At 42.5% G+C, this 15852-nt stretch overlaps 1 protein-coding gene across 3 annotated transcripts in view; it reads right to left on the reverse strand.

The window, feature by feature from the left end:
- LOC116424536 (very long chain fatty acid elongase 7) overlaps positions 1 to 15852 on the reverse strand; it is a 53247-nt gene that overhangs the window by 17666 nt on the left and 19729 nt on the right. For 2 of the 3 annotated variants that reach the window (XR_012998711.1, XM_031971061.2), the window contains exon 1: positions 3231 to 3877. The exons of the other annotated variant lie outside the window; for it this stretch is intronic. The gene's annotated coding sequence lies outside the window, so the exon portion shown is untranslated. Of the gene's footprint in view, positions 1 to 3230; positions 3878 to 15852 lie in introns of those variants that run through there. 3 annotated transcript variants of the gene reach the window in all.

Here is a 15852-nt window from a genome sequence, read left to right on the forward strand (position 1 = left end):
ATGTGCGGAAAATCTAATAATTGTAGGGTAGTTTCTTTGAGATTCATTAAAATATCTAATATTATTCCTGGTGCAATATTGGAGTCTAGAGATCAAAGGGTTAACACTAGAACTATCGCACCAGTTAAAGTGACTGGTTTCGATTCTTTTGTTTAGCAATTATTGGTATTTTCGAAGCATTGAATATTCGGAATGATTTTGAAAATAGTTCCATTTCAGTACTATAATAAGTGTCTGAAAAAATTGAGAATGATCTACTGTTATAATTTTCATGGAAATTGCATGTTAATCGTATTAAATGCTCGGTAGTTCTAGTATTAAATAAACTCAAAGGGAAATCACAAGTGAATTGAGGAACAAAGCTTTTTTATCATTACACATAGTTGAATATTAACCCTTTGCACTCGGTAGGCGCTTCAGTCGCTAGTTGATTAGACACAGCAAAATTACACAGTTTGACATTTAAGATTAAAATTCGTAGAGTGCATCGACGTGTAAAATATTAAAATAAAACAGCCTCTTTCTTTAATTTACGTGCGATTTCTCGTTGAGTCAGTTCGAAAGAATGTCGTTGGTATTTCATTAAAAAATATTGAGAACCGATGAAAAACTTCTGGAGTGCAAAGGGTTAAATATCGAATTTCATAGTTTCACTGCATCGAATCAAGTGGTGACCGAGAGAGTCACCTCTCGAGTGCAAAGGGTTAAACGCCGATGAGTTGTCTATCGATATGACGGATTTATGAATCGACGATCGTCTTCCGCTAGTCATTCTCGGATTTCCGGCGACCTGGCACGACCTTTCTTTATTAGAGCGCCTAGAACGACGGATTTCCATTGGAATTCGTTGGCTATTCATGAGGCACGAACGCATGAACGATCGCAGTCTATTTATTAAAGAGTCACTAGACAATCCCAACAATCCAGTGGGTGCAACCGGTTTGCCCGATGTAGCTGCGCAAGCCTCGCAATAATAGGAATAATCAGCAGCCGGCGTTGCCGCAATACCTCTGCCCGGCCTGTCTGCAATTGATACGTATCGAGATACTCATGAGCGAGCATAGATCAAGTATCAACGGACACTTAGGACCGGCGAACGGAAGAGGACATCGAACGACTCCCCCGGATCCTCGAGAGATCCAGAAAAACCAGATCGATTCACCGTTGCACGACTTCTCGTTCTGCGCAGAAACGAGAAAATTCGGTGGATCGGAATTGCTAATGAGCTCGCCACTCGCGTCGCGAGTGTGAATTTCTTACGGATGAACAGAGACAATTATTACAATTATTTTTCTAAAAGTAAATCCGTCAACTTTCATTTCATTCCGGTTTCGATACTTCCCGCTTGGCAATGAAATTTCGATTTTCTTCGATACAGAAATTGGTCGTAATACGTCGGAATAGAAATATTCGGTTTGAGAAGAGTGCTACGAATAGTGTTATCATGATATTTAACGGCAGGAACGATACGAAAATGACTGAAAATAATTATAGCGTTCCCGACAGAATGCACGCGTGTCGATGCAATTTCGAGGGAAGGACATTCCGCATATTTGTCAGTTTTGCGCCGTCTATGTTTGTACATCTATCGTGGACACTTCTTTCGTAGTCAAACAACATGTTAGACACGTGGCGGCGCGGAATAAATTTAGCGAGCGTCATTTCAACGATGGTACATCGGTACGCTCGGGTTCGGAGGAATGAAAAAGAGCCAGCGGACTGCGGACACGTTAATATTTTTTGCAGCGTCAATATTTGTGACAGAGCGGCACGCTGCGAGGAATTTCCGTCCAACCGAGTCATTTCCTCGTGACCGAGCCATGCATCAAACTTTGCCGCGTTTGTGGCCCCATAAATATACCAGCGTCGAATGCACCGTCTCGCGCTCTCCCTAGTTTCGCGTCGTTCGTTCGATCGTTCGCTCGCGACGTCGTCTCGACGCGTGTCGCCGATTCGAAAAGAGACCCGATCTCATTAGAGGTCGTCAATCAGCTCGCTTTTAATTTCAGATGATATTCGTTCCATTGTAATCGAAAATCACGACGGGCGAACGAGCCAGAAGAATTTCCGTCGAATTTCAAGGAATCCGACGGAACTTCCGTTCGAATATTCATTTTCCTGGTGTATAATTCTCGCGTTAAGAGGCGAAAACGTTGTTCCTTCGCTTTCTGGCTCGCAGACGTTTCCGCGATCGCTAAAAAAGGCTCATCCGAATTTCACGACACCTACGGCTCTTGCCTCCGCGAAACGATTTCGTGGTCTCGACGTTTTTTGCTGATAGACTCTGGATCTTTCTATAATTACTCACTCTGTCGCTGAACACCTTCGTCGATCGAAACGTGAAACAGCGACGTTCTGAAAGTTTCGATTTAACCCTCACTCGAGACTCGCATAGTCGAAATTGCAACACTCGATATCGGATGTTCAATATCGATATTCGATGTCAGGTGTTGTGCAATGTAATTATACTTGAAATATTCAAATGAAACAGTGTATTCTTCCTTTCGTGTACCACTCCTGTTTATGATATTTGGAAAAAAACGTCATTGACATTTCATTGCACTGCATACGCGTAAGAAACTACGAATGGAAAGAGTTTCCTCCTTCGGAATGATTTATCAAATTTACTCGAGAAGAATAACTGAAGATTGCCTAGCGAGAATTTTTCTATTCCTCTCCGCGCGAATAGTCATTGTTATTTTGCAGCGAACAGACGTAACCAGCTGATGAACTTACTTTGCGTTGTTTCCTACTGCGTTGATGAACGATCTTTCAATGGAATCTCGCAATTACCTAGTCGATACCAAGGTAGAATGGATAAATGTAAAATTTATGTTCAGAAACTTCCTTTCTAAACTACTCGAAACCTTAGACTTCCGTATTCACCTACACACTATATTAACCGTAAATCATTCACTTTTAAAAAATGGCAAGAATGATCAACAGAAATCCGTTCGAACCTTCTTCCTATCTCTACGATTACCTTAATAAGAAAAGAATAATTTCGGTGTAACCCTATATTCTCAATTCCCAAAATTCGAATGCACTTCATACTAACTTTATTCACTAACAACACTCCACAAATCTACATGGAAAACAAAGCGCGAAGAATTTCAAGATTCCCAAATTTCACCCGAGCCCAAACCAACAATCACTTCTCTGCTCGCAATGTCAACCGGCAAGGGACTCTAACGAAAGAAATATCCCATAGGTGAAAGATACTGACTTACCCAAAAAGCAACCGACTTCGACGGAAGATCGTTTAGTTCCCTCGGCAACGAAGCCAGCAGCAGCGTATCCACTAATTCTACTCTACCCTTTCTCTCGGAGAGCGAGGGTGGCGGGCTACCTGTTCGGCGAAGAGGAATCGCGCGACGATCGGTCTGACAGCGAGCGGAATCGGTGAATGCCGAACGAAGACCGGGATGTGGGCAGCGAGTGACTCGGACGATCGGACTTTGGCTCGCGTCGTGGATCCTGAAGCACCGTGCGACCGGTAGGTCCGAGGAAGATTAATCGCCGTGGCGCGATCCTCACTCCGAGAAAACTACTGCCGAAGTGATAGCAGAAAGCCCGAGTCCGTCTCTGAACACGCACCACTGATGGACGCTGGTGGCACAAGCTTCTCTCTCTCTTTCTCTCTTTATCTCCTTCCTCCCTCTCTCTTTCGCTGTGTTCTTCGGTTTATCTCGTTCGCTCTCGAATGCTCCCCTGCCGCCTCTCTGTCGGTCGGTTTTCGCCCGGCTACCGAACGAAATCCTCCCAGCCCGGCGACATAAAGTCCTGCAGTGTGCGGTGGTAGTCTTATATCCCTTCCAGAGCGGACCAGCCCGCAACCGCGCGCGATGCGAAGCGGTTCGAATGCAAACGCTCCGATAGAACACCTTTTTGCAGCTGCGTCAGTTGTTTTCCTCGTTTAGTCGGATCGGGACAGGTGACCGGTCGACATGCGGCCTTACACCAAGATCGATTGTCTCCCGTTGAACGATTTTTTCGTGGTTTCTCACTGTAGATGGATAAAATACAAGAGTGTTTTCGACGGTCCCGTTCCGAGGATGCCTTCGTCCGATTGTTTTGAGGGGGAACGACGTGTTCGGCCGGTGTTTATCTTCGTGGATGTTTTTCGGCTCTCGCCTCCTCGATTTTTGGCCGATAAAGCTAACAGGGACCCTTGAGTGCTCGCTTATTTGCCGATTTCTTTCCTTAGGGAGCTTTCGCTCTCGCCGATGGAGGATCCGTGTTGTTAGCGCGCTCGATGATTTACATATTTCGATAAAATGGAAGGAATCGCTTTCGATTAACGTGTTATGGGGCTAGTTTTTATCCGGTTCTTTCCCTGTTCCAGAACTGATAAGACAGTGTCGGGCGGATTGAATAATGCGTTCTTCCGTATGAATTATCGACCGTTCGGCGTCGACCTGTTGCAAGGAGCCGCTCGCGTGAGTCATTTGTGCAGCGTTCGGTCGATTTGATTGTTTTGTACCGGCGACTCGTTGAGAGAAAGAACAGTGACGTAAAAATTGTTGGTTCGAGTCGGATCTTAAATGACAGCCGACGATCAATATTTGCTATCGGTCGTATCTTTACTTCTATGACTCATTAAGCACCTACTAAGTATTCTCGTGCTCGTCAAATGTCTCTTCTATTAAATAATACATTAATATTAATTGTTTGTTTAATTAAATTTCAGCGATTTATGGTAAAATCATTGTGTAATACCCTTTTGTAACCTCGCCTTTGTTTTACTGGGAAATCACACTATTGTTGTTCATTACTGTTTGACTAGATTATAATAGCAATGAGCTCGAAACAAAGGATATTATACTATAGTTGAGGCTCGCTTCGTTGTAATTAAATATAGAACAACACAAATGGCTTACCAATGATACACTTCTAAATGGGATAACCACACAAAGCTGTCGAACTACATTCTCAGCGATTGTATATGCATAATGCGACTGCACCCATCGAGACGTTGCAAGGTAACGTTCAGGCTAAAGAAATTAAATAAAAGATAAACGAAAGATATTTCGGCAAACATTTCTTACTTATTACAATTCACCTGTCCCAACTTCCTCATACGAACTCTAAGAACGAACCTAATTAAATACTATTCGTCTATTATCAGTCGTTAACCTGTAGAACGTACGTGATCATCAAATAAGTGAGAGATCCCTTTCCTAATTTATAATCTACTCTAACCTAATTGTCAACGGGACATTAGTTTCATCGAGCTCGGTCGCGAAAGAAGTCATCAGGGCAAGAGGTCAACTCGTTAAAATGTGTTTTCCAGTGTAATCATAATCAGAATCATTCTCTTCCGGAGCTCGAATTAACCGGAATCCGCGCCTCGTTTTGTCCACGGTCAATCTCATTGAACGCGTCGCCGACGATATGAAAATAATAATGGCTGACATTCACTAGGAACGGACAAACAAATGCAGAAACCGGAGATAGAACGACAAAACGAGCAAATCGTCCTTGAACGGATAATCGGTACTGCTTCGCACATGGGAATAGTTCGCGTTTCCGTAAAAATGCTCGCCGGACGCGCGCGCTTTGCTGCTTTGCATTTTGGCCAAGCTGTAATCTACGTCATCCGAGGTTCTCGGCGAATTTTGCGTGTCACGCTCCTGTTACATCACTCCACGATTCAAGCAGATTTTTCGCGATCGACGCTTCAGCGATCAACGTCGGGGAGATACGAGTCCTTGATTATCAGGCTAATTACGATTTAGACGGTTCGACTAATGAAATGGGACGGTAGAATCTCGACTGAACCAATTGGCACTATGGTTCATGTAGTCAAATATTTTGAATAATCAGGATTCCGTGTCTGTTTCGGATGATTGAAGATCTAATGTGATTACTTCATGAGCGAACTGTGTAGACAACGGTGTTCGGATAAAGGAAGTGTTAGATAAGATTTTGTAACATTACAAATGTTCACGGGAACGTTAATTGCTGGGGGATGTTCATTCCCGTATAGCGATTCTTCAGAATTTGCATTGCATTTCGTTCTTGTTCCTGGCGAACGTCAAATATCGTTGGAAACCGAGCAAACATTTGCGAGCTGTAATGGATCTAGAGTAAATCTTTGTCTTATAGATCGTATTGGGGATAACCTGGTGTCTAACGAAATGCAATTCGATTGCATTCTACTGTGTGCTCGAATGCAATAATCAATCTTACAGTCGTCCATCGCGGTCGATTCGCAATTGAAATCGAGGCGATCGCATCGAGTACGTTACTAATTAGCTACTAATTAGTTAGACATTCGTGATTGCAGATAGTATCTTGCAATCGATTCGAAAGTCTTCAATCGTTAATCTTAACACGCAACCGGATGACATTGTGTTAGACTCTGGCACAATCTTCTCCGATGATTAATTTCATCATCGTAAATGTTACAGGAACCATCGTAACGCGCGAGATTCGTGAAATATGCATGATCACTTAAAACTATGTTTATAGAAACTATAAAATTGATTTTAACCCGTTAACCGTAAAATTTAATTTCAGACATCTCAGGCAATGCTCGCAATGAAATAAAATAATGAAGTGTACACACGTCTAACGCAGGACGAATACACCTATAATATGTTCTAACGAAAAGCTAAAGCAAAACGAACAAGAGTTACGCGTGTATCTGGAAAAATGAATAATTCATCGCTGAAAGAGTTAGTACCATTTTAATTTTAAGACGACGCGTATACTCGTTAAACGCAGTTAATTGGTTAACGCGTTGAGAATTTATAGATTTATTGCAAGATTTGTTCCTTCGTAATACAGGAAAATAGTATTAGAAATAATTATTAATGTTTTGGTATTACAGTGCTCATAAAAGCGCTTTATTTTCAAAGAATGTTAAGAATGCCTTGCAAAGTTTGATTAGGTCTTGGTTAGGTAAACAGTATTAGAAATAATTATTAACGTTTCGGTATTACAGTTCTTATATTACACTATTAGCTAGCATCTTGTGTTTCTGAATATTTTGATTCAATGGCAATTTTTCTTATTGTAACTGTTCTCGAGCAATTTCGAAGCTCCGGTCACCGGTGACCACCGTGGAAGTTAACTGATTAAAAAAGCATGGAACGTTCGTGAGAAAAGCAGTAAGGTCGACATCGATGCAGGGGCCAGGGAGATGGCGCAACGAGAACGAAACTCACGGAGATAGAAATTTCATCGGGCAGTGATGTAACACACGAACATTCCTTTTTCTTCATCTCGGCGCGGTGTAGCCGCACGAGAGGAAGACACGCGACGAGCGAAGGAGGTCTAGGTCGTGCATTCAAATTAATCGGCTCCAGAACACGAGAGTTTCTCGTGTATAATTATAGGTAGAGAATACCTCAGTGCTATATTGGAAAGTACTGAACCGGTGCCGATCGCAAGCGTCCGCGCGTGAAACAGTACGCACGCGACCGTGCTTTTCTTGTTCGCGTAAATAACGTGCGCTCCGAGTACAGTCCGTACAGGAGAACCTCCGTTATGCGAATGTTCCGTTAGTTCAACGTTCTATTACATGAACAGCTCGTTACTTGAACGTTTTGTTACCTGAACGATCCGTTTCATCAACATTCTAATAAAACTAGTTTTCTTGCTTGAAGGTTTTATCAGATGCACGTTCTGTTAATTGAGTATTTTATTAGATGGATATTCTGTTACTTAAACATTTTATTAGTTACACGTTCTGTTAGTCGAACATTTTATGAAACGAACATTTTGTACTCATTGTTGCGTTCTGTTAAACGTCGCAAGAAAAGTGATTACATATCGTGGCAACATATCGATTCACGATAAACGAGTTCAGAATTACGCAACGCAACGTTAGATTATAATGTTGATAAAACGGATACGTGCAGCATAAACGGCTGAAGGAAAAAGTGACACGATTAAAGAACTTAAACCGCGGAGATCGCGCAACGAGACTAACACCAAGGTATCGTGTAGCAAAATCAACCTAATTGCTTGTGTCCGTTTTATGTGATCGTTTGTTGAACATTCTCGTCTTGAAATTACTTCAAAGGAAGGCTATTTTTTAATCTTCTGATGTTTGTATCGTGGATTGTTGCTGAACGACGAGGGGACAAAAGGTAGACGCCTGGTCCGAGAATTCATACGATTGTCCTTGTACGCAACACGTGGCCAATCAACGAACAGTAAATTAACCAAGTAGTTGCCGTCCGATCATTAGACAACAACGATTCGTCTATAATGTATTTTTTATGATCTCGGTGTTTTCCCCGCGTCAAACAGCGGACGCTAAGGTTCATCGACTAATAAATCTACCCGGACTGATTATCATTCGGATGATATTTCATTTGAAATGTTTGCGCACGAATCAACAGTTCCTATCCGGACAATACACTTGGACGGAAAGTAATACAGCGAAAGGAAATGATCGACGGAAAATTGCTTATTAATGCTCGCAAGTAGTAAACGAGTCGAAATGGTCAATTTTAATTTTTTGATTTAAAATGACGGAACTCAGAAAGGTCTTGCTGTAGGAAATCGTTACGTAAAGTTATTCATGTATGTGCATACATTTTTGCGCAACTGCAATGATGCGTTGCTTTTGTAAGTAATGCGGAGCAATTTTTTCGGCTTCTCGATTCCTGCCGAGTTTCGTTAATCGCGGAAGCAATTTGGTAATTATTCATGTGCAACGAGTCGACTACGGATCCTTCAGCGTTCAGAAGTTTGAAAGTGTGAAATTACATTTGAAATTAATTTCTCCTTCGCCACAGGTTTAACCCTTTGCACTCGGGAATATTTTTCTCAATAAATATTCATTATTTTTTGGTGAAACGTCAATGATATTTTTTGCAATTAACACGAAGAAATACCTTGCGTAAATTGAGTGACAGAACTATTTTATTTCGATGTTCCATATAAAATTTAATATTGAATTTTCAATTTTACAATTTTCTTGGCTCAAATAAAATAGCGATTGAAAGGCGCCTCTCGAGTGAAAAGGGTTAATAGGTGACATTAATATTTCTTATGCTGAATTCGAACATGCGATCGGTTTTTCGGCATCCTTCGATTTTCAAGAAAATCAATTTTGAAATCTCGTATCAACTTTGAACATTCGCCGTGTCTCAATTATGAACATTTCTCAATATTCACTAGGGCAAATCAATTTCTATCGTAATTCTATTTGTCCAAAGACATTCTAAACAATCTGAGCTTGTTTAAACATCGCCAGTCTAGCAACTAGCTACAACCATTCCAACTTTGCCCTAAGAAGTCGTAGTTCCGTCGGATAGTTCGGTTTCGCGAAGCAGCACGCAAACCTCCTAATTAGGCAGCGGCGACCGTTTCAGGAAGGTGAACAGATAACGCTGCAGCGCCCAAGGAAAACGTGACGGTCTCCAACTCTTTGTCCCGGCTTGTCGCATCGGCGGGACAGCGAGGCGAATGAATTTCTTCTCGATCAGTAACATTTATTATTGGCGATACGGGCGTGACGTGACGCCGGCGAAATTCTTTGCCATTCGGAGGGAACGGACGCGACGTCGACTGATAAATGTAATACATTAAACTCCGTCTTGTTTCGATTTTATCGTCCATCGATACTTCACTTATACATCAACGCTGACGGGTGAATCGCAGTTCGCCGGATGCTTGCGATTCAATTTATACGTCAATGGCGGTCAGAGAATCCGTGCAACTGACGTGTACATCTTTTCACCGATAGGTCAGCATTTACGCGACAACGGTAGAATTCGTTTCGAACGAAGTTTCCAGGAATTCCAACTTGTAACGACCAACTACGTTCGCTACCAGTGTTTTTCAGCGGCGATCCTCTCAATTACAATATTTCATTCGATTCGATAAATCTAAACAAGCTGTCGGAACAAATGAAGCTGAGTCATCGAATCTCTAAATGTAATTTCGTAGATTGTATCTTGGACTGTAGCTATAGGATTAATTTCATTTTCTTTATAGAAAACAAAGCGGTCGTCACGAATATGACACTGGTAGGGAACATATTAACCTTTAGCACTCCAAATGGTTTTGTAATCTATCAGCAACTGCAACTAATTTTTATAGTGTCCCTAGCGAAAGTAAAAAATGCTATAACATTCCTTAGATCTTTTATTTTCCTTAGTGCAGAATTTGGATGCGTGGAAAATTTAATAATTCTAGGGTAGTTTCTGTAAGATTCATTAACATATCTAATATTATTCCTTGTGCAATATTCGAGCCTAAAGTTCAAAGGGTTAGAACAGACGGTTGCAACAGATCGCAGACGACTTCCAAGTGTCCAAGAAATTTCATTTGAAAGCAACGCGTAGACCTAAACCGAATCGTTCGTAAAGTACTCGAAAATCATCGGGAGGCGGGCATATGCTTCGAGAAAAGTGCAAGTCGAGTCCCAACGCGACAGAAACGGTCCGAGCGCCCGAAGCGGGTTGCAGAAGAATGCAAGGCGCGGTGTGCAGTGAACCCACCTTGACAAACACGATCGCCGTCCGGTCTCCCTAGTAAGCCAGTGAACCATTGACGCATGAACGACATTTGGGGCGGGTACAGGTGAAGGACGTAGACTTTTCGGAGGATAGTGAATTAGATATGCAAACGCGCGGAAACATGGAACAGCACTAGGCCCGAGCAATCGGCTGGAAACCTCACGCGCCGGCCAATCGTCGGACACCGCGGTTTGCGAAAGATTTATCGGGATTCGCGTGGCTCGCAGAAGACGAACTGCGAATTGAGATGGCTTGTCGTTGCCTTGCTGCGGCTTCGACTCTTAGCAATCGACTCGCTTTAATTATACGTTGGGAGTACCTTGAATGATCAGTTGAATGAATGATCGATAGCAGAATACCTTATTACATAGTAATAATTCATAATATCAAGCACAAATTACCACGTTAGAATCACTATAATTAGATATCACGTCTAAAAGGTCGTGCCGCATTCCAACTGGAGTTTAACATAAAATTTAAATACTGAATTTCATAAGTATTACCACCTAGAACAAACTGCGCGATATGTGTCTGTAACGTCGAACTTAACCCTTTGGCTACAGAATGTTGCGTCAACGCGTTTCTAAGAAAGCGTATTGAATCTACGAAAACACTGAATTAAACTAAAACCAATTTAAAATAGTCACATTTATATAGTATATCATTTCACAGCTTATGGGAACTAACGATACCCGAAACCAAATTTGTCAAGCACCATTAGGCGTCAGTAGTCAGTTAACCGTTTGAAAATCAGTTTGCCAAGTTAACTTGATTTCACACAGTAAAACTATGAAATTTGATATTTAATATTATATTCTCAATAATACATCATTTCGAGAAATATTGAAATAAAATATCTTTGTTCCTCAATGCACGCGTGATTTCTCGTCGACTTAGTTTCACAAAATATCGATTTTATCTCAGCAGAGAATGTTCAAATATTTCTAGTGAAAAACTTCCGAGTGCAAAGGGCTAACAGCACGTAATAGTAGACGATCGCAAGTGACGATTCAAATGAAATGTTCATCGGTATCGCTGAAAGAAGGCAGTGCAATCGTCGCGAATTCGCGACGCCGTCGATTAGGCAGCATTTCCTACGGACAAGTATGCTGCCGCGGAACAAAGGGAGCCGTCTGGCCGGTAATTAGCCGGTCGCGAACCACGCTCGACCGCCAAACTCCGTGTCATCCATCACTCGACCGTACACGCTTCTCCTAATCGGCCGTAATGCATAGCCCGCGGCCCGCTAACGATAAGTTGCCAGTTACCTAATGAAAGAGGGGCTCGGATGATGAATCGAACTCAAGGTGGTTCGTTGACACCGAAACGCAACACGCGGACTCGCGGCCAGCAGATTAGCTGGACGCTTTTCTCCTCGGATTAACGGCCGCGGCGCATCAGTCACCCTTTCGGATTTCTCAACGAGAACTGTCGGTCCGCTTTTTCAGTAGCCCGCTGTCGGCTTTCTTTTTAGAACTTGCGTCATGATCGCTGGACCCTTTAAGACGAAGGTACATTTCGTAGCTGATCGAAACGACTCGTGGATTCCTTGTGTCGTAATTATTAACCCTTTGCAAGAGAGAGAAAGGCGACTCCCAGTCATCGGATGATTTGATGCAGGAAAATTATAAACTTTGGTATTTACCATTAACCTTTGTATACTGCATCAATGCGTGAAACATCGAAAGCTTTGTTCCCTAATTTATGTATGTCTACATCTAATTAGAGTATAGAATATTTCAAACGAAAAGCTTTCGAGTGCATAGGGTTAACACTAGATTTACGAATGTTTGTTTTATAGTTTATTCTATTGGACGAATCAACGTCGACTGGAACTACTACTGGATGTTTCAAGAATTTATCCGTTAAATTGACGGGTAACGTAAATCCAGTGTCAACCATTTGAAGTCGAAAGTTTTTTTCATTAGAAATATTCAAGATTTTCTTGTGAGACGACGTTTCTAAAATGTCATCGAGAGATCATGTCAATTAGGGAGCAAAGATGTTTCATCGGAATATTCCGAGAGTCGCATCTCGAGTGCAAAAGAGAATACAAACATTTTTCTGGGGAACTGTGAAATAAATTGATTAATGTGTATTCCGAAGTATTAGGCAACTGTAGCCTTCATAAATGGACTCTTGTAACTTATACCTTCTGTGTGATGAACGTAGTCGGTGTTCGATTTAAGTGACGTCAACCGTAAAATATCGCTCGAAGATAATTATTCGCTATGATAATCACCTGTAATTGCTGCGTACTGTTATCCGGCGTTCTGAATACTGCAGTACTACCACGAGAAACGGAGGCAACTTTGTTTCAACTGAATAAACTCATTCAGCAATGTGGTTTGTAAAAACGCTCGAGAACTCGAACGGCAGCGTGAATGAAGGACCACGGGATTTTTTGCACGCCGCAACTCTGTGGTTCACCAATTATGAAGGAATGCCGGACCGCTGGAAAAAGTGGGAAAACCGTGAAACTTTTCTGCTGCCGAGGAGGCGGTACACATTTTCCTTTCACCTACGCAGCGCATTCAGCTACAGGCAAATAAGATACGAAATTAATTTGATCGCTCGCGGGTTTCGATTAAGCAACCAGCAGCGTGCTGAAACGAGGTAGAATCGAACCAACGGAACAATCAGTAACAAATATTACGAGCAACATATTTATCATTCAAACAATTGAATACTATCAACCATCTAATCGTGAATATTCGTTAAGAAAGTTGCAACCGATGTAAACTGCAAATCCGGTTACACAGGTACCATTAACCACTGGTAATTCGCTACGTCAATTACACTTCCCTGTAAGAGACTAAAATCGGTTCAAAGGTTGGACAAACATTTATATTTCCTCCTCACTGCACGCGCGATCGCAGTAATCCGGACGATTTCAAAGTAAAATGATTTTCCCGACTGGACTCGCGAGTTTCCGCGAGGCGCGAGAGCGTCGAAACGCGCGTCAAGCCGCGTATCGACAATTCCGACCCGTCGCGGCGCGGCGCTCAATTTTCCGTCAGGTCTCTGCTGAAATACGCAATCACGCTAAATTATAGATCGCCGGTCATATCCGTTTTCGAGGGTACCACCTACGCGGTGTCTTGCGCGCCGGCTCGCGCGCACGCTTGAAAGTTCGCGGGCCGAGTCCTTCGGGCCCGCTCGGTGAAGGCCTTTCCATCTCAAACGCGCCGCCTTTTATTGCGCGTGATTCGTGCCTACAGCCGCGAAACGCCGCGAATTTTATGTCGCCGGCGAGCCGCGCGTATGCAGACTTCTGCCGAAGATCGTCGTCTTTCCCGTCTCGCTGCCCTTGTTTCGGATCGCGGATTTACAAGCGGAAATGGCGAGCCGCTCTGAGGACGACCGGCGAATCTTCGCTGCCGCGTTCCTCGCGCTCGCGTTTATTCCGACACGTTGTAAAATATTTAACGACGACGAGTTCGGGCGCGAGATAAGCGGACCAGGAAAGACGCCCGGCCTCAGACGGAATAAAAATTTGTAAGGACACGCGAGAAATATTGCTTCTTTAACGCCGGATCCTTCGCCGGACGAAAATTTCGTTTTATCGGCGCGTTGCTTTGTATTTAGACTACCGAGCATTTAATACGATTGATACGTGAAACCTATAAAAATTGTGACGATAGATTATTTTCAGTTTCTTCGGACATTCATTATAATACTCAAATGAAACTATTAATTTTCAAAATCATTTCGAATGGTCAATGCTTCGAAGATCAATAATTGCGAAACAGAAAAACCAGTCATTTCGACTGGTACGGTAGTTCTATTGTTAATTTAGGTACGTTTCAAATATTCAATGCTTTTAAGATATTAATAATTGCGAAACAAACAAGTCGGAACCAGTCATTTTGATTAGTGCGGTAGTTCTAGTGTTAACCCTTTGAACTTTAGGCTCCAATATTGCACCAGGAATAATATTAGATATTTCAATGAATCTCAAACTACCCTACAATTATTAGACTTTCCACACATCCAACTTTTGCACTAAGGAAGCAGAAACGTTTATTCTCGAAATCATTTCGAGTAACCAATGTTTTCAAGGTATCAATAATTACGAAACAAGGAAACCGAGACCAGTCATTTTGACTGGCTAGTTCTAGTGTTACCGTATCCCCCTCGGCTATATATGAAATATGATTGCAATTACTTTCATTCATTTTCATTCATTTTTCATTTTCTAACTCAAGACCGAGTAACAGACAGGTTCTCCTGAACTTCCCGAAGAACTTATGACACGTCGCAAAACAACATTATTATCGTGCTTATAATTTCAATTGCATGGAGACGAACGCGAACGCGAATTAATCGGGGTTAACGCGTCACGCGGTTCGTTTAATATGATAAAGATTCTCTAACGGCGGTCGTTTCGCGCGGAAATTGTGAAACTGTGATATCCGCGGAGCCACCCGATGAATTTTTCACACGGAAATCACGGTAACGCGACCTTTACGAAACGCATCGATTTCCCGCCGCGCGTGCTCGCGATCGCAAGTAAATCGAACGGAGGACCGGAGCAATTGTCTTCGGGAATTCCGATAGTAACGCCGCCGCGCACGTCCCAGTTCCGAAAATCCCCACGCCGATATCCCAGACGTCGGTTCGTGGAAACGTTAAAGGTCGCGGCCGGCTCCGTCCTCGAAGTCCGTTCTTTCGGATCGAGGAAAACGAAAGAGGCGAGCGCAAGGAGGGAGGAAAAGAATGGCCGCGTTTCCAGTCGCAGGATCGTAAGTGTTTGTAAGTGAAATTATGCGGTCCAAACTGGTTCCCGGCCGGGCGCGAGGAACACGTGTCGCGCTGCACGCGCAAAACAATATTTTCGCGATGCGTGGACGCCAAATCGGTAAATATTTGATTGGCTCAACAGTTTCGTCGTAGTTTTAACCCTTCGATGATGACTGTTGGCGTTTCGCTGACGTCAGACTTTCATGTTTGCCGTTCGGAGGCTGAGAAATCATTGAATTCTTGGAATAACAGGAAATTAGATCGTCTTTTGCCATTCTAGTACTTAAAATTTGAATCTCACTTTGATCTGAATGCTTTGGATATTTTGGATAATTCGCCTGTAAGGGTTAAATGAGGTTTGCAACATTTTTTATTTGGAAGATTTTTGTTGTCTTTTTCGCTTAATAAATCGTTGCTTACTTGTACGTTATAAAGTGGAGCAAGAGTTTTCGGCTAACTGGAATTCGGGGATGAAAGATGATCGTTCATTATACGGTCGATGTATAGATAACGAGAGATTTTAATTGTCTACTAGAAGGAAACGTAATTAAGAAGTAACAGCATCCGTGAGCGTCGCACGAGCACTATTTCGTTTACGACTGCAGGGAATCGTAAAAGTAGCTCCGAT

The sequence above is a fragment of the Nomia melanderi genome, chromosome 5 (genome assembly GCF_051020985.1).
Source record: "Nomia melanderi isolate GNS246 chromosome 5, iyNomMela1, whole genome shotgun sequence".
NCBI lineage: Eukaryota > Metazoa > Arthropoda > Insecta > Hymenoptera > Halictidae > Nomia > Nomia melanderi.